Genomic DNA, 26,251 nt, shown 5'->3' with positions numbered 1-26,251 from the left:
GCTGGGCTTCTTCAGCCTGAAGAAGAGAAGGCTGCAGGGAAACCTCACTGCAGCCTTTCAGTACCTAAAGGGAGTCTATAAACAGGAAGGGAGTCAACTCTTTACAAAGATAGATAATGGCAGGACAAGGGGAAGTGGTTTTAAATTGAAGAAGGAAAGATTTAGTTTGGATGTCAGGGGAAGTTCTTTACAGAGAGAGTGGTGAGGTGCTGGAACAGGCTGCCCAGAGTGGTTGTGGATGCCCCGTCCCTGGAGGTGTTCAAGGCCAGGTTGGATGGGGCCCTGGGCAGCCTGGTCTAGCATTAAATGTGGAGGTTGGTGGCCGTGGGGTTGGAGCTTAGTGATCCTTGAGGTCCTTTCCAACACAAGCCATTCTGTGATTCTGTGATTCTAAGAATTGAACAATATAAAAAGCGAATAAAACACTCTTGATTTAGCTCAAAACCTTAAAAAAACTTCCTTGGGAATTCACTAACTTTCTACCTGGAGATAACCAGGTAGAAAAAATGTGGATGGGAAAAGAGGAAAAAAAATAGGGAAAAAGCAAGATTTTCTATGGAATATTTTTACTTTTGGAGTGAAATTCAGTAAAAGTCAATTGTCTGCTGAAATTAATTATACAAGGAAACAAACTACAGACATTTATTCAAAACTTGTTCCATCAGCTCCTCAGACACATTAACTTAAAGTTAATATCTAAAGTGGACCAAAACATTTCTTTTTTTTGATTTCTTTAAATTTAAAGAGAAGCTTGGACAGAAAAGTTTCTGAAATCTAAAGCAGATACACTCTGTGTGTGTGAGAGAGGCAGAGACAGTTCATCTGCCTTATCAAAAATTATGTGAGAGATTCAAATCAGGCCTTGACATGTGAGGTGAAAACAGATGTTTCAACTCACAAAAAGCTTTTCGCAAAAATGCTTGAGGTTTTGTTTTTCTTCCAATGCAAAATGAAAATAAATAGTCATATTTTGAGATTTTGCAGAGGTAAACAAAAACCACCAGAAAAAGCTTTTTTTAGCCCACATCATTTTGGTTATATCACAAGCAAGAGACTTACAACCACTGAGATGGCGAGTGTTGCCAAACCAGCGCTTCATTTAATGGCATTTCCCAATGCTCTCCTTGGCTCTACTCAACCAAGACACTTTTTGCTCAGGGTTATCAAACAGAAACAGTGAAAGGAAGAAGGGGATGGTGGAATCAGGCTTTGCCAGGCAGCTCTTTGCTCACAGCTCTTCTGCCCTCAGAAACTTTCCTATGGATTTACACTGGAGTAAATTAGTGGAGAATTCACTGCAGAAATAGAAAGCTGTTTACAATTTTAATAGGAAAGAAGGTTAAAAATACAAAGAAAGCAGAGAAGCATCTTTTTCACATTACCAGTATTTTTAAAACTTTATCAGTCTCAAATTTAGCTTTTAAATGTAGGTCAGAATAGGAACCAGGTTTCAAGTTCATCAAGTGACCCATGTTTTGTTCTTTCTGTTATAAAGAGGAGTAAGTTTATTAAATCAAAGTTTATGGAACTGGAATCTATGAAGTCAAATCTACATATTGTGGTCATTGTTCAGTGCTGATTTGTTTTGTCATGAATTAGAATCACCACAAGGCAAAACAATGCCTGAAAAGAAACACTGGAGAAGAAAAAAAGAACTTATTAGTACACCCAAACACATGGAAATTTGTCTAACTGAGAGAAAGCTTATTAGTCCCTGGAGAAGTGAATACAAGTGCTATGTCCCTGTAAAATTTGGAGGTGACTGAATAACCTCATGCTGGACCAAATACAGGCCCATTAAAATCGCTGGGAACCTCTCCATTGACTACAATAGGCTTTGGATCAGGTCTCTTTTCCTTTTTTAGGCAAGGCAGCACAAGATGGGGTGAAATACTATCCCCACTGAAGTCAATGGGAGTTTTGCCACTGACTTCATTTGGTCCAGGATTTCACTCCTCCTCCATTATCAGAACATAAAGTGTACTTTCCGGATCTAATATGCTGGTTGTGAAAGAAGACAGGAACAAAAAACTGCCACTCTATCCAGAACACAGCATACAGTATGACATGACAATATTACTGTGCTTCCAAGTGGCGTGAGATACTCAAAAGAAAAATGGCAGTGGAACACAAACCAACACAAGCATATAGCACAGACTAATTTACAAAAGCTACCTGCAAATATACTTCATTTTGCAAATTATGAGAACATTTGTGGCAAATAAAAAAACAGATGTTGTAATTCTAAAAAGACTGACCTACCTATGCAGTCCTGTTGGCATTTCTGTGGCTGATAATGTTGCTAGAGGAAAAGATATCAGAAATAAAATGTTTGTGTCTGATTTTCCATGCTTGATCTTAACTCTCCGAGCCCATACAAAAAAATTCCTCCTGCCCAACACCATTTCTGGAAGTTGTTCTTAGGATATTATGTCCATACATTTAAAAAAAAAAAAAAAATAGTGGATGCCCATCATAGGTTGCTGGTTGTGAGTGCTTTTGGGGGGGAAAGGGTATGCTTGTACTTCTTCCAGAACAGCTCTTGCAGTGGCTCATCTTGGGGTCATGTAGTCACTGGTCCGGGAGAGGGGATACAGAGAGAGAGGACACATCTTTCAGAGCGCTCTCTCTCTGATCAGCATTGCTTGCTTGTGAAACCACAGCTCCAGGTTGGACCCGAAAGCCATTATGAAGAAATAGAACGGTGCAACAGTGCAGGCCCTGGAGGATGAGGACACCTCCTCCTTCCATCTCCTAAATGAGTTAGAAGTGACCTGCTTGTTCATTAAGAGCCAACCTGAAAATACTCTGGAAAGCAAAATCAGCACGTAGTCAAATGAAACATCTGAAATTTCTCGCGGTCAAGCAGCAGGCTCACAAAAAAGGAAACAATAAGGACTGCTGTCTTTTTCGGCATAGATTGCAGATCAGAGCCTGTAGACTGGGCCCCAGATGAGAACGGCAGGATGCAGCTGACAATGTACTGACTCATGTATCCACTGACAAGTAGCAGTATTAAAACAGGGCGTAAAGATGCCACAACTCTGCGTGAGCAATTCGTCAGCCAAGGCAGACACAAGTGAGAGCATTAACAGAGCTGTCGGTTCCCAACTGGTGAGGCACGAGCATAGAGCAGATGCAGGGCTGTGCTGAAAGCAGAGCTATCTCTATACCAGTAAAATAAATGAGGGCTTCAGCTCTCTTCACCAAACTGTGTGTAGGAGAGCAGTTTGGCACATGCCAGGGCCTCGTTGGCAATGTAAAGATAGTAATCTTGAACCAAATGGTCTCAGCCCCCAAAAGCCTTCCTGAACCCTATCAGACTTGAAGCCAAACTGCTGGAAAGCTCCATTAACCTTTCCCGGCCTCTAAATGCCCTCAACTCTCCTCCAGCTTCACCACTCCTGGACATTAGACCCACTCCAATAGCCACTACCCCCAACAGCCATCCCACCACTGCTGTCACCAAACTGAGGCTAAGAGCTAAAGAAACCTAAATGGGGACAGCAGGAGACTTAAAGCATGAAAAATTTCTCTGAAGTGAGAGTCAGCTACAGCAACTCTGAATAGGCAAGCAAGAGCAGAAGAAGAATGGAGGAGAGAAGCCAGAACAAATTGTCAAGCAAAAGGAAACGGATGTGGAGTGAGAAGTGTGCAACAAGGTCTGCTGGAAATGGGGTCACTTTGAGGTGATTTGAGGAATTGAGAGGAGGCTCAGAGAAGCCTGAGGATGTGGTGGTGATTCCACTCTGGATGGACACATTTTTGCAAACTGCGTTGAGTATTTAAGCCACCAGACATAAGACCTGTAGCACCTCAACCAGGAAGGACTCTGCTGCAGAGAAGACCTGTCTAGAATGGGGACAAAGCCAGAAGGCCCTGAGAAAGCTACCAGTGTTTGGTCCCTTCCCTCCTGGCTAGCAAACTCAATGCAGGACCCTCAGCTAGCCAGACCCCAGGCAGCTCCTGCCTGAGAGTGGGAGCGTGCAGCACACATCTCAGGTGCTCTGAAGCTGGGTGAGATGTGGCCACAAGTGTCACCCAGAAGCCACAAGCCCCAGGGTGACGGAGAGACACAAGCTGACATTCAAGCCCATTCCAAGATGACCCACACACACAACAGTTTGCCAGCATTACTGTTTGTGGGTTGACAAAAGCATAGACCAGTCTGAACACTTTTTTCCCCCACACTGTTTTCCTGGATATGATTTTGGCAGTTAGCTCCCTGGTAATCAGACCTCTTAGTCACTGTCTGTCACTACCAAGCCAGAGTTCTTTCACACTGTAATTGCATCCCATATGTAAAGTTACTCCTAAAAGCTGCCTTTGATAATTGCTCTTTCTTCTTTGTATAAGGCAATCATCACAGACACAGGCACAAGTGAAACAATAGACCGGTACGGTTTCCTTCTGACGCACTTGCGTGGATGTGATCCAGTTGGCTATTCGCACTATTTTAAAGACAGTGTATATTTACCCACTCAGCTCTGCTCCAAGGTAAGCACCTACACTTACTGCTAGAGTGGTGACAGGCTTTATTTGCTTTTGCTGTAACGAAGTGAATTCCGCCACAAAAACAGCCTTTGTTAACTGCAGGGGTATAGATGGTAGAAAGATTGACACCTCCAAGATAGACAGGATCACAGAAATCTGCTGCAGGGATTGTGCTCCGTGACAGTTACAGACAAAAAGAAAGAAAAAGTAGGAGAAAAGAAATCGCTTAAATTCCTTGCTATAAATAGGAAAGCTTCGCGTGAAACAAAGGAACATATTACCTTTGCACACAGTTTGGTGAGAACCCTATGAATTGAGTCCTGTTCTGAAATTTGCATTTTTAAACAGGTCAAAAGTAGGAAAGCTTCTGGAAAAGAAACGCTTCTTCTAAGGAGAGGTGTAATGTGTTCAGTTAGAACACTCAAAAAAACAGAAACCAGTTTTCAAAGCTTCTGAAATGGAGAGGCAATGAATATGAGCAGGCCATACAAGATCAATGTGCAGAAAGTGGAAAGTAGAAAAATGTAAACTGAAAATAGGACACAAATTCCTAACATTGAGAGAGTAATTAATCACTGAAACATATTACCCAGGGAAGTGGTAAATTCATCATTGCTCGGAGCCTTTAAATGCAGATTGGATGTTTATGTGACAATGGCAAGTTAGCAACCACGGTAACATTCACTTGTACAACTGTAAAATAATTCCAGTTCCTTGCAATGCAAAACTACTGTCTGCCCCACAGGAAGCCAGATAAGCTCGGGCAGTTGATCCCTTCTCCCCAAATCTCTGAACCCAAACCTCATTAATGTGTGAACGCTTACATTGTTTTGCTTATCAGTTTCACTCCAGCCTGAGTGCATTACACATCATGCACCTTTAATATAGTACAGCTACACTGGGAGTAAGGCTTGCAGGTAAGAGGAAACTAGGAAAAAGGCAGGCAACAGAGCCGATTTGCAACAAGTCAAACTCTGGAATGCCATACCTTCCAAGCACCAGCTATTCAATCTTAGCACTTCAAAAATTAATTGTAGGAAGTTTTTGGTTTTGTTATTTTTAAAGCCTATGAATCATTTGTTGAGGGATTCATAAATCTCACTGCTTCAGCTGGTAGAATATAAAGGTTTCTGTACTTTGTTAATCAGAAAGACCCAACAGAGACATCTTAAATATAGCTTTCCCCTGTTGACCAAGTACATTGCCTTAAATGGGAATTTGTCTGTGGAGCTGCAATCTATATTGACCATATCAGAAGAAAGACTTCAAAACTGTAAGTACTGCAGGATAATCAGATAAAGAAGATAACTCAGATCCCTGATAACTCATGGCTGAATTCTGATGCGTTAGAAGAGCAAAATCCTGGACAATGATGGGTCATCAAAACTAGCAAGGTCCAAAGGAAGTTTCTAATGAGAAAGGGCAGAGGGCTTTGAGACATCATAAATGTCAAAGGGAAAAAAGGAATGACAAAGCACCTGACCGTTAATGGGAAGCAAATCCATGAGGTAATTGCATAAGGTAACTTCTTATGATGGATAAAGATGAATTGAATTCTAAACAGTAAAACAGTACTTGATTAGGAACTGTAGGTCATGACCGGTTTCTATTTCACGTATGCAAACTTGGTACAGTTCAAATAACAAAAACACTTGCATGCTTCCAAACAGACAAATTCTGAGACAGGAAACATTGTAAGAGAAGTTTGCTAGCAGGAAAAATGTAGACATAAAAACATGGGAGACATAACAGAGTTCTTCAAGAACCAGTTAGATGGCCATGGGATCAACCAAAAAAAAGTACAACATTGCCTGAAGGCTTGCTGTGGCCTAGTGATACATTAAATGCAAGAATTTCAGAAGTGCTATCCAGGAAATGGAAGAAGATACAAAGATATTGAAGCATACAGATTAGTAGTGCATAAAAAAGATAAAATATCCTAAAGGAAAAAGTTATTATTGACAAAACTGGCTGTCAGAAGTTTAAATACAGTGAGATCAAAGCAAATGAAAGCAGATTTCTTAGCAACAGACAAAATTCTCAATAGCAGTAATGAAAACAAAGAAAAATATTTATTTTTATTTGATAACAATGTGTTTTCATTCACTAAGTATGATTAGACTATTTTTACTTTATCTGTCCAATAGAAGGAATGAGATCATATCTTCTAAGGATGCACATTTTAAGGCCATCAGCCTGGATAGCTTGAACTCAGGTGTCCTAAAGGAATTGCCTAAAGAATTCACTAGTAAGTTTTTGCTTATTTTTACTAAATCCCAGAATATTAAATAAGTCTCAAAATGGTAGACAAATGATCATCTTGTACAAACACTTGAGAGGGGCAACCTGTACCTACCAGTGTTACAATACTCATTTTCTTGACATCAACCTCAAGTGAAAGAATTAAAAGGCTCGTGTGGAATTTAACTGATAACAGAATAAAGGAGAATTCTATAATGAATACCAGACAATGTGAAATGCTTTATGGAAAGTACTGTTCCTTGAAAAAACTTGAGTTCATTCTCTGAGATTTTTTGGATAAATGTAACTGTAAATGTAATAAAATTTTACAGGGTGTTTGAGTTGATACCACACAACGTTCTGATATAAAACCAGTATACAGTACCAAGAAACTGCACACCAAAAAAAATGACAATTAGCTAACTGATACATCTCAATGTATTGCTAAGTAGAGTCACTAAACAGGGCTGTTTCTAGGAGGGTCACAAAATAACAGGTATAATAAGCTAAGGCTTATGTTCCATCATCCTCAAGTATTTAGAAGGAAATGTACAATTACTGCTGATAATTTTCTTATAAGATGTAAAAATAGTTGGTATGGCAGAAGTGGGGAGAGGACAACCAGGTTGATCTGAATTGCCAGGTAATCTGAATCTACTCAAACAAAGCTTTTCCATAAATTCATTTAACCCAGGCCATTCTAGGATTCTATGACTCTGTATATCTAAGAAAAAAATGAGCTGTTGGTATAAGAATGGTCTTCTGGACAGCAGAAATTCTTAGATGGATTTTAAAGCCAGAGGAGGCCAGCATTATGCTGGGGCAAAAAAAAAAAAAAAAAAAAAAAAAAAGAAAGGGTGGCTGCACTCCTGCGAATGCTGTTTAGGAGATGTTTTGTTGAAATGTTAAACTCCTCCTGCAGCTTTGATGGGACCAAAGCCACTACAATGAATAAAATCCCGAATTTTTAAAGAATACTGCATTTCTCTTTTCCCCACTCCTTTCATGCACCAATAAACACGGGCACAGACAGAAAGAATCAGCTATATCTGCCATCAAAATTCTATTAATCATTCAATTTTTGCTATACCACAACCTTAAGACAAGAAAATACCGATTTCAAAGGCGATCTCCAATCTGCTGTATAATAAACAAGAACTTCTGATAATAGCCCAACCAACATACTTTCAGTTTATTGTTTAAATAATATTAATGCTTACCTACATTGAACACCAAAAGAAACAAAAGAATTGTCTGAAAGCGAAGTTTAGGCGTTCTTCTGGTGTCTGTGATTCAGCCAATCACAAGTCCTGGACTCAAAGAGGGGTTAACTGAATTGTACATGAGGAGGCCAAACAAGATGATCTCACTGTCTCTACTGACATTAAACACTATGGAAAAGGACTTTGCAATTGGAATGAGATGTTCTCACATGGGTAATCCCAAACTGAGGCATTAAAAACACATCACTGGAGATGTTCTAATAAACACATGCAAAGCTGCTGAATTTAAACTTTTGTAACGTCAAAATTACTGATCCAAATTGCTTAGATTTTTGTCAGTTTATATTATATTCCCTTTGAGGCAAGATTATTTCTCGCCTATCTATAAAATACCTCATGCTAAAGCAACTCAGAATTTTCCTTTCTCGCTACGGAGAATTTTGACTTTTCATCAGAAAGTGAAAAACAGAAAAAAAAAAAAAAAAGTTTTCAGCCAAAATTCTATTTTTCAGGGGAAAATTGCCATTTTCTCAAGAGTGAGCATTTTTCACCAGAATGAATTGTTTTGTCTAAAGCAAAACTTTCATCCAAAAATGACTGTGACACAATTTTTGCAACCCAACTTATCTACAGTACTGGTGGTGCTATAAATAAACTGACCAAAAACACACTCACTTTAATAAGTTACATGTCAGATAAAATAAATGCTCGCTTTACTTTACCCTGAAGTTGTGCAGTGTGGGATGGTTTTTAAAAAAAAAAAAAAAAATTATCTTTGGTTTTGTTCTGCAACTGTGAAACTGGATAACCTTTTAATTCCTGTCTACAACACTGATTAATATTTGGAATTTAGGTTTATCCAAATAAATTTTAAAAAATTTTGCAAAGTGAATGTGATTTTTTCCTACATATGAAAACATTGATCAATAACAATCTAAATGTTATCAGATCTCTGCTGAGAAATCTTACCACTGTTGAAGGAGTGGTAGGTTTCATGAAGAGTAGAGAGATTTGATGTTGTATCACACACGGTCTACGTGACCACACAACTTACCCCCTCCAAACAGTGACATCAAATGCATTCACTGGGTTAGATTAATACATGTTCTGCAGGCTCAAAGTAACTAGAATCACATACATGATTTGGAAAGAATTGGACTCAATTTTCACCTTAGATTTCTACTAATCTTACTTTGGCTAATTTGTGTCAAAATTTACATAATTTATCTTGTGGTCAATCTTCCATTTCAAACAATGCGGAATGAATAACACTTTCCTACAGATAATTTGTTAATGGTCTACCATATTCCCAGACCAAAATGTTTCCAATCATAATATATAAAATATAATATTAGATGAGACTATTGCGGTTGGCCAGATGAAAGAAGAAACAATTAGGCTTTGCCATTCCTTTAAGTAACAGTGCTAGTGACAACCGAGGTATTTGCTAAGTTTAATCATAAGAAGCACAGTTTGTCCTCCAACAATGCGCGATTTCTGGCAACTTAAACTGAATCTTTAATTGCCCTGAAAGTGCAGGGCCTGGCACGAAGAGGTGGACAACCGAACCGATAAAGGTAATTTCATCCTGCAGGGGAGGATCATGGCTCCCATCATGGATGAAGGCAGGCAAGCTCCTAGAGATTCTGAGTGTCTGTGAGAAGTGGCTCAGTGCTCTGCCTTCTTCTTTCTTGCCCTTCTTTTTTGTTCACACATTGTTTCCAGATCTCTCATTTTTTTTCCACAGCAGGTATTCAATCAATCCTCACAAATGATTGAAGCTCCAAACCAGGCTCTTGTTGGCAACATTGCCTTTAAGCATTACCCATCCATAGATGCAGTAATACATGCACCAGTTCCTGAAAGCGGAGGCTACATCTCACTCTCATAATGAAAAATCTCAGAGAAGAAAAACAGCTTTGGAGATGAAGCAGAGAAATAGTGCCCAAAAAGAGGAGAAAGTATAAGGGGTGAAATCTTGGCCCTCTCACGGTGGGAGTCTTGCTACTAGTTTTAGCTCTTTCATAGGCTGGAGGGAGCAAAAGCTTGCTGAGTTTCTGTCCTTTTAAAAAGCATCTGGCCAAGAAGAGTATTGAAGGCCTCAGGAAATCTGGCTGCACTATTCATCATGTCTGTCTTCAAGAAGGTAATTTATTGTTCTTGAAAGATGGGATCCAAAAAGCATGGACATCAGCATCAATGGACTCCAAACAGTGTGGATGACAGTGTAAAACAACACTGGAGTGCAAACAGTGTGTGGCAGCGAGTAATTGAAGTGTTTGTGATGCAGAATGGCAAAACAAGCAGTTGTGCTCACAGCAGTGCACCTGGGTAGTCCTGTCCCTTACAGGCTCCTTGACCAGCACTGTTCAGTTGTAGGCCCACAAACTCCCCTGAAATTCAGGTTGTAAATTCAGAGAAAGCAATCATGGTCACCATCCCTGAGAGTACAATAGCAAGAGTATAAATTGCAGCCTTACCACTGATGTCAGCACAAAGTTTTGGACAGGTGTTTCCAAACAAGCCCACATCTGTCCTTTGCAGAGGATGTTCACTGATGGGCCAGCCCTGCCAGTCTTGTTGAAATAACAGTTTTCTTGGCTTCTTTCAGTGATTTGTTTGTCTCGAGAAACTAAGACAAAGTCCTTACAGTTTTCCCTCCAGTTACTCAGTATACTGCCAGTTAGAGCTCAGTACAAATCACAGACCTCAAAATTCTGGATGAATCCAAAGATGCAAAGACAAACTAAGATTAAAAAAAAAAATTTGTTCTGGCAACCGTCCAGTCACCAATGGAACTGGAGGAAACCCTATCATATGAATCATTTAAAAATAAGATCAGTCTGGACACAGAACTGGAAAATGTACCGTGGGGAACAGACTTGTATTGGCGAGGGAATGAACAGAATGATCTAATCCTGTAGGTCTCTTTCATCTCTAGTTTCTGAGGGCCCAGTCCTCAAGGGACCTTGCAGGTTGGGTCTGTGCCCTGTCAGATTGCTTCAAGAGCATTAATACGATACGATAAAGCTAGAACCACATTATTAGAGATTCGTCATTCCACTTGACTCAGTAAGCACCTTCACAAAGGTATCCCAAGTAGTGAGACTCAGTCTAAAAGTCAGAGAGCGGTTTTGAAAATACTTGATGAAGGGTATTTGAAAAAGTTTTCCTTCTTTGACTAGACAGAGGCTCAAAACTCAAAATCCATCTCTGATCCTGTGCCTGTTTGGAGCTGGGATTTTGGTTCAATGTATCATTAAAGACAAGGCCCAGCTGCGAAGCTTGGAGCTGTAGTCAGACTACTGCAGTATCTGTTTACATCCAGAAATTTGGTTTAGGACATTATCTCTTCAGAATATACTGGCAACCTGCCTCATCCTATTCAATACAAATGCCCGGAATATTGCTATGTCCAAACAGAAATCAAAAAACTTTTTGGAGAAAATAATGTAGTAGAAAGATTCTGAGCCTTCTTCCCAGTCACCACTTCAATAAATTGGAGTGTCGAGGGATTGCTGTGATCAGCATCAAAACCACAGATCCATCCTTCTCTTCTCTGCTTGTTCTCAACTCCCTGCATACAAATTTGACTGGAGAGGTGAGAACAGGCTCTTATCTACAAAGGCCATGAAACGAGTTAGGAGACGTGCATTTTGTGTCTGGTTCTATTCATCACTCACTTTCTCTCCCAGTTCCTTAACTTCTCCTTTTTGTAGTGGCTGTGAAGGAAGCAATAGCATCTCCTTTTTTCAAACCACTTTTGAATTCTCCGCTAAGTGGTGTTTGAGCAGTGTGGAGTACCAGCGCTGTTAACAAGGAGGAAGGAGAGCAACTGTTGAGGGTGGTGCGAGTGGGTAAGGGACAAAACTAGCAAAGGGATATTTTAGGCTGGAAATCAGGAAAAAATTAACAATGAAGCCCATTATGCTGTGGAATAGGCTCCCAGAGGGAGCTGCTGGCAGCCCTACCACTTGAGTCATTTAAAATAAGACTGGACAAAGCACTAGAAAATACGCTGTAGGGAACAGCCCTGGGCTGACCTTTGGGAAATGGAGGGGAGGGAGGGGAGAAAACGGTCTGTGTGACCTAACAGGTCTTTTCCATCCCTAACTTCTATGAATCTGTTACTGGCTAGTGAAAAATGTGATGTAAGGGCAGCCTGCAGTGATTGGCAGACTAAATGAAGGTCAGGAGTAATTTTTTGGATGCTTTGAGCACAGTGCGTGTCCCAAGCACTGACCACACTCACTCGGCATGTTTAGCCACCTGGCAGCTCTGCTGTAGCCAACCCAAATAGTTCATATAAAATTGAATTGAAATAGCAAACAACCATCATTCTCAGAAATGTTCACTTTTCCTGGGATTTCTTTTTCTCTCCTTTTTTCAGACAATCCAAAAACAAGTGATTGAGTGGAGGTACTTGCTGAGTGAACTCAGCCCAGTCAAGGCTGACTGGTGTCTGGTGGAACCATTGTTGGAAACAAAAAGGCATTTACAAGAGGAAAGTCCATCCGCGGTATTTGGATACCAGCTCGGGCTGCTCTTAGGGCAGGAGACTGCTCCTGATAGATAAGCCACTGTAAACACAGGCTAGAAAGTCACTCATGTTCCCCTGCAGACAGACATGCATCACCCCAGGCTGCCCATGTTCCCTCCTCAGTGTCTTGTTTTCAGAGAGCCCTTGGAAATAAAACCATATGTTGCAAGCACCTGGAAAGCCCTGACTAGATCTCATTTCTCTACACCGCCAAAAACACTCCATCTCCTATGATTCTCAATATTGGGGCCTGAGGTTTTGGTGACAAAATGATGTACTGATTCAAGTGTGTTGGTTTTGTGTTTCTTGCTGGTGCACTTGGATTGCCATTCCTGAACTTGCATTGGCCTCTTCCAGGCTCATCTGCTGGAAGGAGGCAAGAGTTGGATGTTGCTAATGAAAAGAGCACTCTAACTGGCAGAAGATTTTGGTAAGGCACCAGAGGAAAGATGGGATGACAAAATATGGGCAACAGGGATGTAGGGAAGTGAAAACAGCCAATAAAAGAAAAACAGGCATGATTCACTGGGGTAAGAGGATAAGAAAGCATGTGTAATTGGCAATGAAAGGGGAATCCAGTGAAGCAGTGAAAAAGCCAGAGGTGTAGCGTTAATGCACTAGTGGTCACATACAGCTAAAATGCAGCTTTTCAACTCAGGATGATTTGCTTTGCCCTTACATTGGAGCATTGCCAAAGTTTAATGCCAATTTTTGTGAAGGCATATTTATGGGCTCCAAGCAGTAAAAGCTCACTACACTGGAAGCAATCAACACTTAGGGCATGACCTGACAGACCTGCATGATCCCTATGTACAGTCCATCAAGCCTTTGGCATACACTATAGCCACTGTGCAGGGAGTCAGACTTCAGGAGGAAGCAGCAGCCCTGAGCATTCATTGACGAGTCTGAGGATAATCAGAAATGCAGAGATCCCACTCCCTTCCCCACTAAAAATGAACCCATAGCTGGCTTTACATCATCTCAGGAAGATGAGATCCCTCTCTTTGTTAGCCTCTTTTTATGGTCCTCACACATCAGCAGAGCAATGAAAAGTCACCCTCTTTGACTATACATCGTTGAATTTCAGCCTTCTAAAAGTTTCCATTTTAGTTACGAGAAGAGGAAAGCAAGGTAGAGGTCATCTTTACTTTCCTCCTTTGCATACCTGGCAAAGTACCTGTAGGTTTATTTTTCTTACCTGTGGTTTTGTTTGTCAGTCCAAGCATATCACATCAAACATAGGCTTTGGTCAGAACAGATTTAGAAGTCTCAATATTTTGTAGGCCAGAAGAAATTAAACAATGGCTGTAATTTCAGTGGTACAAGCAGCAAGTGATGTGGGAAGAGGGATCAGAGAATGACAGACAAAATTAATTATGTGCAACAAGACCAAGAGAGCAGAGGCTGCCATAAGTAAATTTAGCAGTAGGAAAAAGCAACATTGCTTTTTCATAGATGGACTCTGCAAAAAAAAATTGTATAAGTGGTAGCGTGTCTGAATCTTGTCCACTACCTGTCCATGTTTATCTTTTAACTGTTTCCTTGGAGCCAAAACAGCTGATGTCCATAACAAGTCAAGCCCTTCATGACATTTAATCAGTGCCTAAGATAAAAGCCCAAGCTGGGCTCATACTGTTAATCTGTTCAGTGTACAAAAGAGAGACCTGTCATATTCCCTCAGAGAGCCAGAGGATGAAGATCCCTCTCTTGGTTTGGGTCTGTCTTTAATACGTACACCTCTGAAGTACAAATGGAGCAGGCTACAACCACACTGGTTTTCAAGTTTCTGTAATCTGGAGGTCCCTAAAACTTTCTAGTAAAGAAATGGATGTCTGTATATAGAAAATATACACCCAACGTATGACATGTTGCAATCTGCAGAAAGAAGGTTGAAAAACCATCATGCTTCATTCAGAGAAGGACGGAAACTGTCTCTGCACCAAAGCACGCTTTTGGGATGAGCACATTCAAATATTGTGGTCAGGGTTATTGCTATTCCCAAGCATGATCTTTTTGCCAATCAGCATCACTGACCCATAACTCAGAAAGCAGGATCTTACTCTGTTTTTCATTCCAGGCGCGATCAAACCATCCTAGCTCACGGCCCCAGGGAGCTCATTTGGTGCCAAACTTCACCCTGCTATTAACCTCCATGTAGAGGTTTCTGCATTTGCTCCTATCTCTTGTGGCTTTCACCAGCTCTAGCACCCTTTTCTTCATGAAAAGCCCTCCCCTACATCAAGGCTTCTCAAAAGAGGTGAGGCTTTCAGTTGAGAGGGCCTCAGGTCCTGACTGCACTGGCCAGCAGGCCCTCACGTTGCACGCACCTGCAGTTTGTTAGTCTTGAGCTCAGTTTCCAAACAGGAATCAAAAGCTGTTTCTGCCAGGCCAAGTGCAGGATATGAGAGCAAACGTGAATCTCAGTCCACCCAAAACTTAACAAGCAGTTTAAAATTTATTGAATATCTAAAGGACAGAGGAAGAAGTTGCTAAGCCCTTTTCAGCGGTCTTTTTTCTACCCAAAGACACGGTTCACAGACATTTTGATAGCAAAACTCTCCTTTTTCCTTTTCAAACAACTAAATGTAAGTCTCTTGCTCATCAGTGAACTATGCTGTGGAAGGCTGTTTTGCATTTGGTAATGAATTGCATACCATCTTTAGATAGAGATCTTTTGGACTCTGGTTTTTGGCATCTCTGAGGAAATATGCTCTCCACCTGCTGCTCTGTCCCAAGCAAGCACCATCCCACAGCGAGTTTCACTGTCACAGGCAGACCCTGCCACCTAGTGCATCCAGATATGCATTGGCCTCACTAGACACCCGAAACAGCTGCCTGGGCACCTACCTCCTATCTGAGACAATCTGATTTCTCCATAAAGCCATTTCCTTCTGTCACTGAAGCAGCAGCTTTCCTAAGAGATGCAAATGTGCAAATATTCTCCCAGAACCTTTACTGTTCTCAAAATAAATAAATCAATTTTTTTTTTTTTTTCTAAATTTTCGTTTCTGTCTGGCAAATGACATCTCTGTATTCTTCTGATAGTAACAGACCAGGTAAGCAGCCACAGGGTCATTCTCTTTTGATCTCCTATGCTTTTATGGTCATGTCCCTTTGCTCTGGTTTATTTAGCACTCAATTAACAATGCTATTGTATAATTTTAGTCTCTTCTCACCCTTTTGCATTTGCACAGTGTCATGAAAGACACAATCCTTTCTGGAAGCCTGCAAGGCATTAACTTCCCTTCCAGTCACAGGTAAAGCAGAATAGCTTCTAAAACAGAAAAGAATTTGCAGTTAGTGGCTGTATTAGAGGATGTCTGCAAACAAAATTGGACTTAGGTGACTGCATGTGTCCTGATGCCCCTCCACAACACTGCGCTACTGCTTGTAGCTCCAGTTTTTGGAGAACCAGGTCTCTTACACGAAAGGAATACCAAATTGGACAGAGAAGATATGGTATCTGAAAAATTCTGTTAATCAAAGCAAAATAATCCATTCTTTTTATTAGAAAGGATATTCTTATAAATCTTTGGGCCAGGTTTAAAAGTTTTAACCATTCCACACTTCCCTTTTCACAGAGCCAATGATCCTGTTGCCTGACAAGACAACAATCAACTTTTCACATGCTAAGCTGAACAAATATCCTCCTCTTTCCTCACCTCTCATCTCTGAGAGGAAGGTATTCATTTTACTCCACAGTAGTAATATGATATACTGCTTCAATCCTTCATTAGCTGCCTAATCCAGTTCTTGTCAGCTTTTTCTCTTCTCTGCTGCCCTGCGTTTCTTACAGAATCACAGAACTGTAGGGGTCTGAAGGGACCTCTAGAGATCATCGAGTCCAACCCCCCTGCAAAGCAGGCCCCCTATAGCAGGCTGCAAAGGTTGGATGTTGAATATCTCCAGAGAAGGAGAATCCATAGAAGTCCACTTTGCTATACATTTTTCAAGCAGTCAACTTGCCTTTCCAAAACCACCCTATTTTGTTTTCTCCCACACTTCTGAATAGATCCAGTCTAGTGATATGGTGTACATTTTTGAGAACACTCACCAGAACAGCTTACCAAGAGCCTTGGTTGGCTCTCCTTCACTTGCACAGCTTTTGTTTAAGGTCAGAGCTAACTCATGGAAGCAGGTGAGCAGTGCTGAGCCCCAAGCAATGGGAAGAAGGATGCACAGGCTGTCTTTTTGTGCAGGGACAGAAAAGAGGGGGCTCTTCTGAGCCAGGGCCATGCCCTCACCCTGACTTCTACCTGAAACAACCTGGCCCTGTGACCCCTGGCAGGGAATTGTACATTCACCACAAAATAATCTTGCCTTCATATCTTCTCTGCAGTCCTCTGTGATTTTCCCTAAGCCTGTTTCGACATCTCCAAAAGCTCGGTTATCTCACACTTTGCCTACTGGAGTCTTCCTAACCAGCTCCAGTATCTGCACCCCCATCCCTCAAAATCTCCTGTCCCCTTCCAGCCCCCCTCCTCTCACAACCCACTCTGCCGCTGCCCTGAAATTAAATTTTGCTTCTGTTGCCAAAAAGCCTTCGGCCATCTCTGATCTTAGTGGAAAACTTTCTTCAAGTACTCTTTCTCCCAGCTGCAGGAAATCCTGCGGGGGCTATTCAGTGACCTCTGTAATGAAATAGGTCAGATTAGATAACCACAATAAGCTTTCCTGGCCCTAAAGGCCTCTTGCAAAACAAATTTCATGATCTAGCCCATGTAAGAACATGGATTAACAAGGACTTTCAGGAAGGCAAGTCCCATGTTTCAGAATCTCTGGAATTGCAGATGCCAGCAGCACAGTCTAATGCAGTCTGCAGATCTAAACCTATAGATCTAAAGAGGGAGGAAAACATGCACTGGTTCAAAAGAACAATCTATGTAGCCCTGATAACACCACCATTACACCCAAATCGTTTGTTTTGTATTATTAGACAAGTTGCACAGACATCCCGTATTCCCCAGTTTGAACTAGCAAAATGCCAATGGACGAGGGAAAAAAACACAAAAGTTTATTTTTGTAGGAATAATGCGATGACACATTTTCAGCAATATATACTATATTGTCAAGCCCTGATTAGACAAGCCAAATATTTCTGTGTAATTTCTGCAATAAAATATGAAAGGAGCAACATTCAGACAGAGAGGCTGGCTTTTGTTAAACTAGGGCTCCAAGAATAACAGCTTGTGAATTACCAACACCATTGTTTGGAAGAAGAAAGTTGCTTGATATTAACAAATTTATTAAGCCAAAACTGACATGCCTTCTAAAGCAGCTATTAGTAGTCTCAATCTTGACAAACTTGCGTCCCAAACATACCAAACAACACCAGTCTTGAGTCTTGTGTCAAGTCCTCTGACAGAGTAACCTACAGCTGCTAGGGCACCGATACGTCTTCCAGCAGATGTTAATGATGATTTATGACTCACATTTCTTCCACGTACTATGGCACTCACACAGCTCATTTGCACTACATGCTTGTGAGAGTCATTTCATCCATCCATAATGCCAGTGAAATGCAACTGCCTCCAAAGAAAGGGCAAGTGAGTGTTGGAGCTGCTACGGTAGCAGTGTGCAGGTGTCTAGGACAGGGTATGAGGAAGGCTTTCATCCACTGAGGCTGCCCTTGCCAGAGAGACTTCAGGCCTCTCTGTAATTTATTCCCTCATCAGCCATCTGAATCTATCAGCCTGGTGGGCACCTGACCCATACAGCATGTAAGCATTGCCTTTCACAGACAAGGAGTGCATGCAGAGACAGAAGACGAGCCCAGATCAGTGTTCTATCCAGGGCCTCAGCACACTGCAAACCTTTTGTCTTTCTCCAGTAGAAACTGCCAAGAGGATTTAGGAAGATGAATAGTAATTTGCCCAAGAGAAATTTGGCAAGGATGCCAGCGTGAGTGTTCCAACCCTCTGATAAACTTCATATGATGTCAAAGCTTTAGGTACGTGGTATCAGCGCCTGACTACACAAATGCAAGTTTCATTTATTTATTTGTTGCTTAGTTTGTTGCTTTCCACCAAAATACAGTTTCTCCTTCCCCAAAGCATCCTGTATCTTTGAGAAATCTGATTCCAGGTAACACAAGAAGAAGTGGTTTTCACAGAATCATCAAGGCAAAATGGAGCCAAACATGTAGGAATCTGTATTTTAAGTACCTACACTACTGAACATTCAATTACTTCTTTTCCAAACTGTTTCAGTCTTCTACTTCAACTGAAGCTCCCATCAGTACAGAACACTTCCAAAATGTCCTTATTGTGTAAGGAAGTCATGTTAAACAGACAGATTTGGCTCTGGCAGGTAACAAACTTGACTGAACATCAAAATATAACACCACTATGGTGAAAACGCTCTTCTGATTCCTTAAAAATTTGTAGGACCACTGGCAGATACAGAGCCATTAAGAGATCAGAGCTTCTACAAAAGTGTCAAATGGATGCAAAATACTTCGTATTCATGTTAGTCCTGATTTAGCCAAGTTTGACAAGGAATCTTTCTTGAAGCTCATAAAATGTTGTAGCAAGGATCACGTTAATGATCACATTGTTACCTGTCCACACACTTCTTTTTTTTTTCTCTTGGAACCCATTTCATTGCAAAAGAGATCCCATGAGTATTGTAGAGATATGTGACTCCTGTCACAGATAACCAATGCCCTACAGCACCATTTAAGGAGCACTGTCATCTGGAAAATGTTTCTTCTCCGCAGTAGTTTATATCTTATATAGAAGAAGAATGTCAAGTTTGGAGGGATGGAGACTTTTAAGTAAGAAGAAACTCAAGGTTCACTTTAATCCCTAGGTCCCTGGAAAACTCAGCTGCCAAATATCTGTCCTACCCAACAAAGAAAGCCAAGGAAGCCTTACTCCTACATGTCACTGTCTTTTACCAGTCAAACAGAGCTAAGCTTTAGCTGGATTAAAGCAAAACTGAGCAAACCACCAGAGACAGATTATCAAACAAACCCTTAGACAGCATGGAGACTACCATGGCAGAATCAGATAAGAAGGATGGATCAGTATATTATGGTTTTTTACGTAACCAAAGAGTAGTATGAAGTAGCAGCAAATCATCTCTGTTATTCCTTCGCCCTCCTCTGGGAATGCATGTCCTGACGAGTCCAAATCCACTTCTTTTGCAGATCTTTCAAGCAGCCAGCAGAAAACCTGCTTCCTTGTTGCTCTCTCGCCAGCGACATAACCTGACACCACGCACCCATTCCCTCTACATCCAGCAGTAACAGCAGTAGTTAAAAACAGGAACAGGACACAGTCCTACTAAGCCTGGCCTACCGCAGTACCGCTTGACAATCTGTGCGGTGTGACTGTGATCTGAATACAGATCCCAGTGGCCTCAAAAAAATCGGGACTGTATTTACCACTTTGGCTGTCACTGTCAAAAGAGAGACATGAGAACAAAGACCAGGTTGGAGCAGCCATCATTAAAAATCCAGAATATTTTTTAAAGAAGTGGTCTGTTGTGTTTGGGAACAGAAAGAAGAGTAAATAAGCCACAGCCCCTTACGCTAAATAACTTTCTACTTGGCAAGCACAGGAAAATATTGGTGTAGAAGGAAGCTCATGGAACCACTGCCCCTTTATTGCAATTATTTCGTATATTAATTAAAGCTTATGGCACACAAGACGCTTCCTCTAGCATAAACATCACACCAGCAGTCACAGCAGACAACAAATGAGCGAATTAATTGTGTTAGAGGGAAGTGTGTTAGGAAAGGGCTGAAGATGATGCTCTAGAACTTCTCAAGCACACATGAGCTGAAACAGCCCCCCAGAATCCTGGCATTTGGAAATGCTGCAGAGTTCTTGCTTTGCCTGTGTCTCCCACTGTACTGAATCTCTCCATTTACTCACTTTGCATTCAGTTCCACGTGTGGCTGCTGAGTTCTGGCACCCCATCCAAGTCTCTCCATCCTGGGAATACCGACCCCATTGGTTCTGGAATCAGAATGACCACACGGCACTTATAACATTTCCAGACAGACATAAATACACAGATTAGTCTTTTCTGCATTTTTCCTCATAAAAACAACAGCAGCTTCGAAGCGCATTGGCACAAGCAGTGAGATTAAGTATTGCAACCTGCTATTGTTGGCAGGGTTGCACTGGCTTCTTCTGCTTTCCCCACCTCCTTGTAATCCTCTCTCTTCTTGGAGAGTAGTTAAATGCTATGTCCATTCATGTCACCACGGAGTAGTCTTGGCAGATGCGTGCCCCAAGGCTGGGATGTTTTTACGAGAACCGTTTTCATATTTCACTGTTTGCCTGGCTGATCCTTTATCTGTTCTAGCAGTTATACAACTAAACACACTGAACTCTCTGTCAGATGATTACATATTCCATGTTGAATTGCAGGATATGGAAATACTGCCAAATGTAGTCCTGGTCTAACTCTGTTGACTTTGATGCACAGCTGAAAGTGAATTCAGCTCTTAAACTCCCTCATGTCGGCCTTTGAGAATAAATAAAAGCAAAGACATCAGTAAGGTGTCTTGCCTTTTATGTATCCTTGCCTTTTTAAGCCCAAAAGCTTCTCTGGACATCCTCTAGATCTTAGTGGCCAGCTTGTGCACATCACCTCTCTGCTCAGAGCTCTGTATTCAGAGCATGCTGAAAGCATTATGGTCTAGAAGCAATGGTTATCAGGCTCCTAATGAAGAGGGAAAGGCCACAGAGGCCTTTCCTTCATTCCCCACTGCTGATACCAGCAGAGGCAGGAAGGAGGTGGAGGTGGGTGCAGCTGGAGCAGCCAGGAGCTCATTTCTCTCCCAGATGTGATTCCTGCTCCCAGCTACACAGCAAGGTCCTGGTGGCAGCTGCCTGCAAACAGACATTTGCATGTTGTAGAAGATTTCAAGGGATTTTTCAAGTTGGCTTTTAAGCACCTCCAAGCCCCAAGGGAGCCCCAAGTGTTTGCTTGTGGTTGTTTGGTGTGGGATTTATTTTCTGCAGTTGTTCTCATTGTTTTTTTAAATTTGTGCCTCCCTAGAGAACTGCTTCAGGAGAAAAAATTCTGATCTGACCTGTTTCAATATCATTCAGCTATGGCTACTGAATCAAACTATTAATATGGCTCGAGGATTGGGTTTGTATATGACCTGAAGTGAAGCAGAAGATAGATAGCCATAGCAAGAGTTCAAGAAGGCATTTCCTCCACTGTAAGATCCTAAGAGAAAAAAGATGTGGAAAGAAGGAAAAGGAACAGATACAGGCTCCCCGGAAAGGCTGTGGGTGCCCCATCCCTGGAGGTTTTCAAGGTTGGATGGGGCCCTGCACAGCCTGATCTGGTGGGTGGTAACCCTGTCCAAGGCATAGGGGTTGGAACTGTATGACTTTTAAGGTTACCTCTAACAAAAGCCAGTCTATGATTCTATGAAATGTTTTGTACTTTGGACTTCAAGGTGCTTTCAAGGATTCTCAGAGCCCTCATGCTGATATTGCCACCTGAACATCTCCAAACCATTTCAGACAGTTTTGCCACGTGTTTGCCTGTTGTTTTCAGTGTTATTACTCTGCAACTCCCTACATGCAATCAGCCCTCTATTATACTAAATGCCTGGGAGGTTTATTTATTTATTCCTCTGTTTTGACAAGAGTTGCAGCCCCATCTGCTACCGGTGAGCACAATGAAATAAGAGTCCAGAGCAAAGGAAAACATGATCTTAAAAAGGTAGGAAGGAGAGTTTTCATCAGGAGAGCACGAAGGAAGGTACCACGGAGTGTCTGAGTAATCGTCCCTTACATCCCTTGGGTGATTCACGACTGAAATGGTGACAAAAAAGCACCATAAAGATCCTAATAATATTAATACTGTAATTCCTTAGTCCCCAATGGGGGGGGGACAGCAGAGCCATTCCTCCTTCAAATCCTTTTTCCCCTGCATGACTTCTGTCCAGCCCCTCACCATCCCAGCTCCTCTGGACCCTAGCAATGACTTGCATGAGCAACTGTTTTAATGAGGACTGCATGTTGCTGGCTATTTAGCTGGATTTTGCTATAATTAGACAGCTGACAGAGACTGGCTCGGTGTGTGCTCTTTCTCTGTGATTACATATCATACTTGGTCTATGTGCAAGACGAAAGACAATTATTCTTCTTTGTCACTCCCCAAACTCCTCAAGGGAGTTGATAATCAAATTGGCTGCCTTCTGCCACTTACCTCACTTCTGGTAAGAAGACATTGTCATCATTACTAAGCTGATAAGTGTGCTGATGTGACATGTCGAGGAATTCAGTCAGCCTCCTACCTACGCCAATAGTTTTCCCCTTTTTGGAAAACTGTTGCCTTTTGGGGGAAAAGCTGAAAAACAAACACTTCAATTTTGAAATGATGTGCTGCTTGCTAAATGGTAATTGCTGGTTGGATTCATCTCTTATCACACCATGACCCCTCTTGGGGCAAAGGGAGGCAAAGCAAAATGGGAACACTTTGACAACAGGACACAGAGATGGCAGTGAGGCCCGTATAAGAAAGTAAGATGAGAGTGGCCTGAAATGGCACCGTCTAAGGATGGTTTCCACTTGCAGTATTTCCTGGTTTTACTCAAATCACTGCAATTTTTCATAGGGAAGGTCCCATCTTTTCATGAAATCAGAGCATTTAAGGAAAAAATCAATGAAAATATTTTCAAACAGAACATTTTAACATTCACTGAAGTAGCCACATTATCTTCAGTAATTGAGATTAATAACTTAGACTAAAAAAACCTGTAGCAGATATTTTGGATGAGAAGATGGCATTTCCAAGAGATACTTTTCTAACCACATCTCAGGACCATAGCATAACAGATTCTCAAAACCTTTTGCAGAAGTATTTAAAACCATGTTTCATCTTCTCTTCACTGTGAAGAGCTAGCAAACTATCATTACCAAGATGAATGACTAAAAAAATTCCTGAAAAGATCAATTAAAACAAAATCTAAATATATGTCTGCTCCTTAGTCTATGAAATATCTCAGCAACAGCAATAAAAACTGTATTCATATTAGGACAAGGTTTCTATCCTACCAAAAATGGCCATAAATACAAAGTAAGATTGAATGAGAGATATGTGCACCCCTCACAACCTCGAGTCGCTGCAGATCACACTGCACCTGTGCAACCAGAACCTGCCCGGAAAGAGGTGGAAGGATGATTCCTCCCAAGAGAAGAAGTCTCCTATAAGATTTCTTCCCAAACAGGTATGCTGGTGAATGCTAGTCAGAAGTTGTACTATTAACATTAAGCTTTATTTCATGGCATCAGAGTGGCAGCAGAGGAATGATAGCGAAGCCTATAAGGAGACACTTTTCAGAGAAAATCTGCATTGTAATTCCACACAGCGACCAGCATAACTTAAGCTGCTGCACATTTTTATCAATTTGCTACAGGCAAGAGAGCAACAAAAAGTAACTTGTTCATTTTAGCAGCTTCCACCAGTTTCTACCTTTCTTCTGCTGTCAAGAATGCCCTGGCTATTGCTTAGACAGCACGTGAATCCTAAAATCTTTCCCACCGTCTCTCCTGCTTCCTTCCTCTTTTGAATAATTCAGCACAGTCCAAGTACTTTGTTATGCTCAGAAATTATACCCTAGGGCATAATTCCTAGCACCTTCCCAGAGCCCCCACCAGCTGCCCCCACTTGCCTTACGGGCAGACCTCCTCCCAAGTCAAGTGGGTTGGTAAAAATAGGTTTCCCTGCCTGCCCCACTTCTGATTCATTGCCCACTTAGGTAACGTCTCCTTCAGTTACATGGAATGGCTGGGGCCTTCTAGACCCCAGGGACATTACATCTTCATAAATAGGGAGATTTATTTACAGATATAAATCAAAACACGTTTAAAGCATGCTACAGGGAAACAGTAAAATGCAAGGAGAAGGAAAAAAGAATAATCAAAAGTCGAGGATTCTGGCCAAATTCTTCTTAAAATAGCTCTTCCAAGACATACTGAACATTGTATCAACCTCACGCAGGATCTCTAGCCAGCATCTTGGCTTCTTTCATGACTCATTTCACTCAGGCTGAAGAGTAACAATTTCCTCCCTAGCCACCCAGTCACATGGCTAAGGCGAGGTAGCTCTACCTGTTGTGATGGATCTGGTCCCTCTTCAGGGGTAATGATGCATTTCATCCAATGCTACTGTACATCAAAAATGTTGTCATCAAGAAAACCACCCTCTTCAACACAAAAACCCACACACGCGCACTTATGCATGAATACACAGCCCCCTTATCAGATCAACATCTGCTAGTGCTAATGCAGAATCATAGAATCATTTTGAGTTGGAAAGAACATTTAGAGGTCATCAAGTCCAACTCCCCTGCAGTGAACAGGGACATCTACAGCTCCATCAGGTGCTCAGAGTCTCATCCAGCCTAACCTCGAGTGTTTTCAGGGATGGGGCATCTGCCACATCACTGGGCAGCCTGTTTCAGTGCTTCACTGTCCTTAACTTAAAAATTAACATTAAAAAATCTTATATTCAATGTAAACCTCTGTTTTAGTTTGAAAACATTTCTCCTAGTCTTATCATAACAGACCCTGCTAGAGAGTCTGTCCGCTTCTTTCTTACAGCTCCACTATAGATACTGAAATGCTGCTATCAGGTCCCGCCAGAGCTTTCTCTTCTCCAGGCCGAACAGCCCCCAAGATGCATGCAAGAAATTACAGAGCAGGCATCTGTTCAGGATGTTGCTCACTGGATCAGCATCTTCTCACTGAGATGTCCACAAGTCTTTTAAGCATTTATGTTCCAGCTCTGTGCTGCCTACAGATAGAGGATGGTGTTTGCTGGTAAAAGCTCCTTGTGCTGGTGCATGAATTACTCTTGTTCAGCACTAACACGATGGTGTTGATAGAGAAAATCAGCCTTTAGCACACAGACAAAACAAAGTTCACTAATTAAAAGTATTAAGTGGGTTCTACAGGGGTCCTCTTCATAGGAGAAGGTTTTCCTTTAAACAATAAATAAGTAATTTATGTACTGTTTGCTCTTTGCCAAGATGGTCACCATTTCAGGGAATTCAAATAATGATTTGAAAATAAATAAGTAAATAAACCCACACAAGTGAGTTACATCTAAATTACCCCAAATCATCTGAATTGTATTTAAAGTTTTAAATGTTCCTCAGAACAAATGCCAAAGCAAAGTTTATGTTTTCACAGTAATTTCTGAATATAGGCTGACACAACTCCTGCTGAGGGCATTGGCAATATCTTGAGATTGGCCTCAGAGGTAATTAAAATTTGAACTGGAGAGTGGTCACCAAGAGGTGGGAAATGCCTTGGCCAAATTTCTGGTTCTCTGTCCTCATGTATTGATAGTATGAGAACACAGGTCTGGAAAGGACACTGCAGAAGTCATCACATCCACACTCTTGCAGCTTGACACAAATACATTCAGAATAGCAATTTTTCCTGTGTCAATCAGCTGTAAAATACCCAGTTGAAACATGAATGTGATAGCTATTACCCCAAACTTCACCATGTCAGACCTCAGATGGCCATAGCAACCTGCTGGCATCCCAGTGTCTTCATATCTTCAACCTAACAGACCTCCCCTGCATGGGCTGAGAACTCTGCAGTCTTGCGTGAGCTTCAGCATTGTCTGTGCTAAGTGCCAACCTTGAGTTTCTTCTGTGTGCCATCGCTATTGCTCTGTAGTGACCACGGTGGTATCAACAAAAACAAGGGAGGCACATCCATGTTCACCTGCTGCGAGCAGTGGGTGGCTTTCTTTGGACCTG

This window comes from Centrocercus urophasianus, unplaced genomic scaffold (genome assembly GCF_019232065.1).
Source record: "Centrocercus urophasianus isolate 14NV4802_14NV808 unplaced genomic scaffold, USGS_Curo_1.0 seq_10, whole genome shotgun sequence".
Classification (NCBI taxonomy): domain Eukaryota; kingdom Metazoa; phylum Chordata; class Aves; order Galliformes; family Phasianidae; genus Centrocercus; species Centrocercus urophasianus.
Note: the sequence above shows the minus strand (reverse complement) of the source record.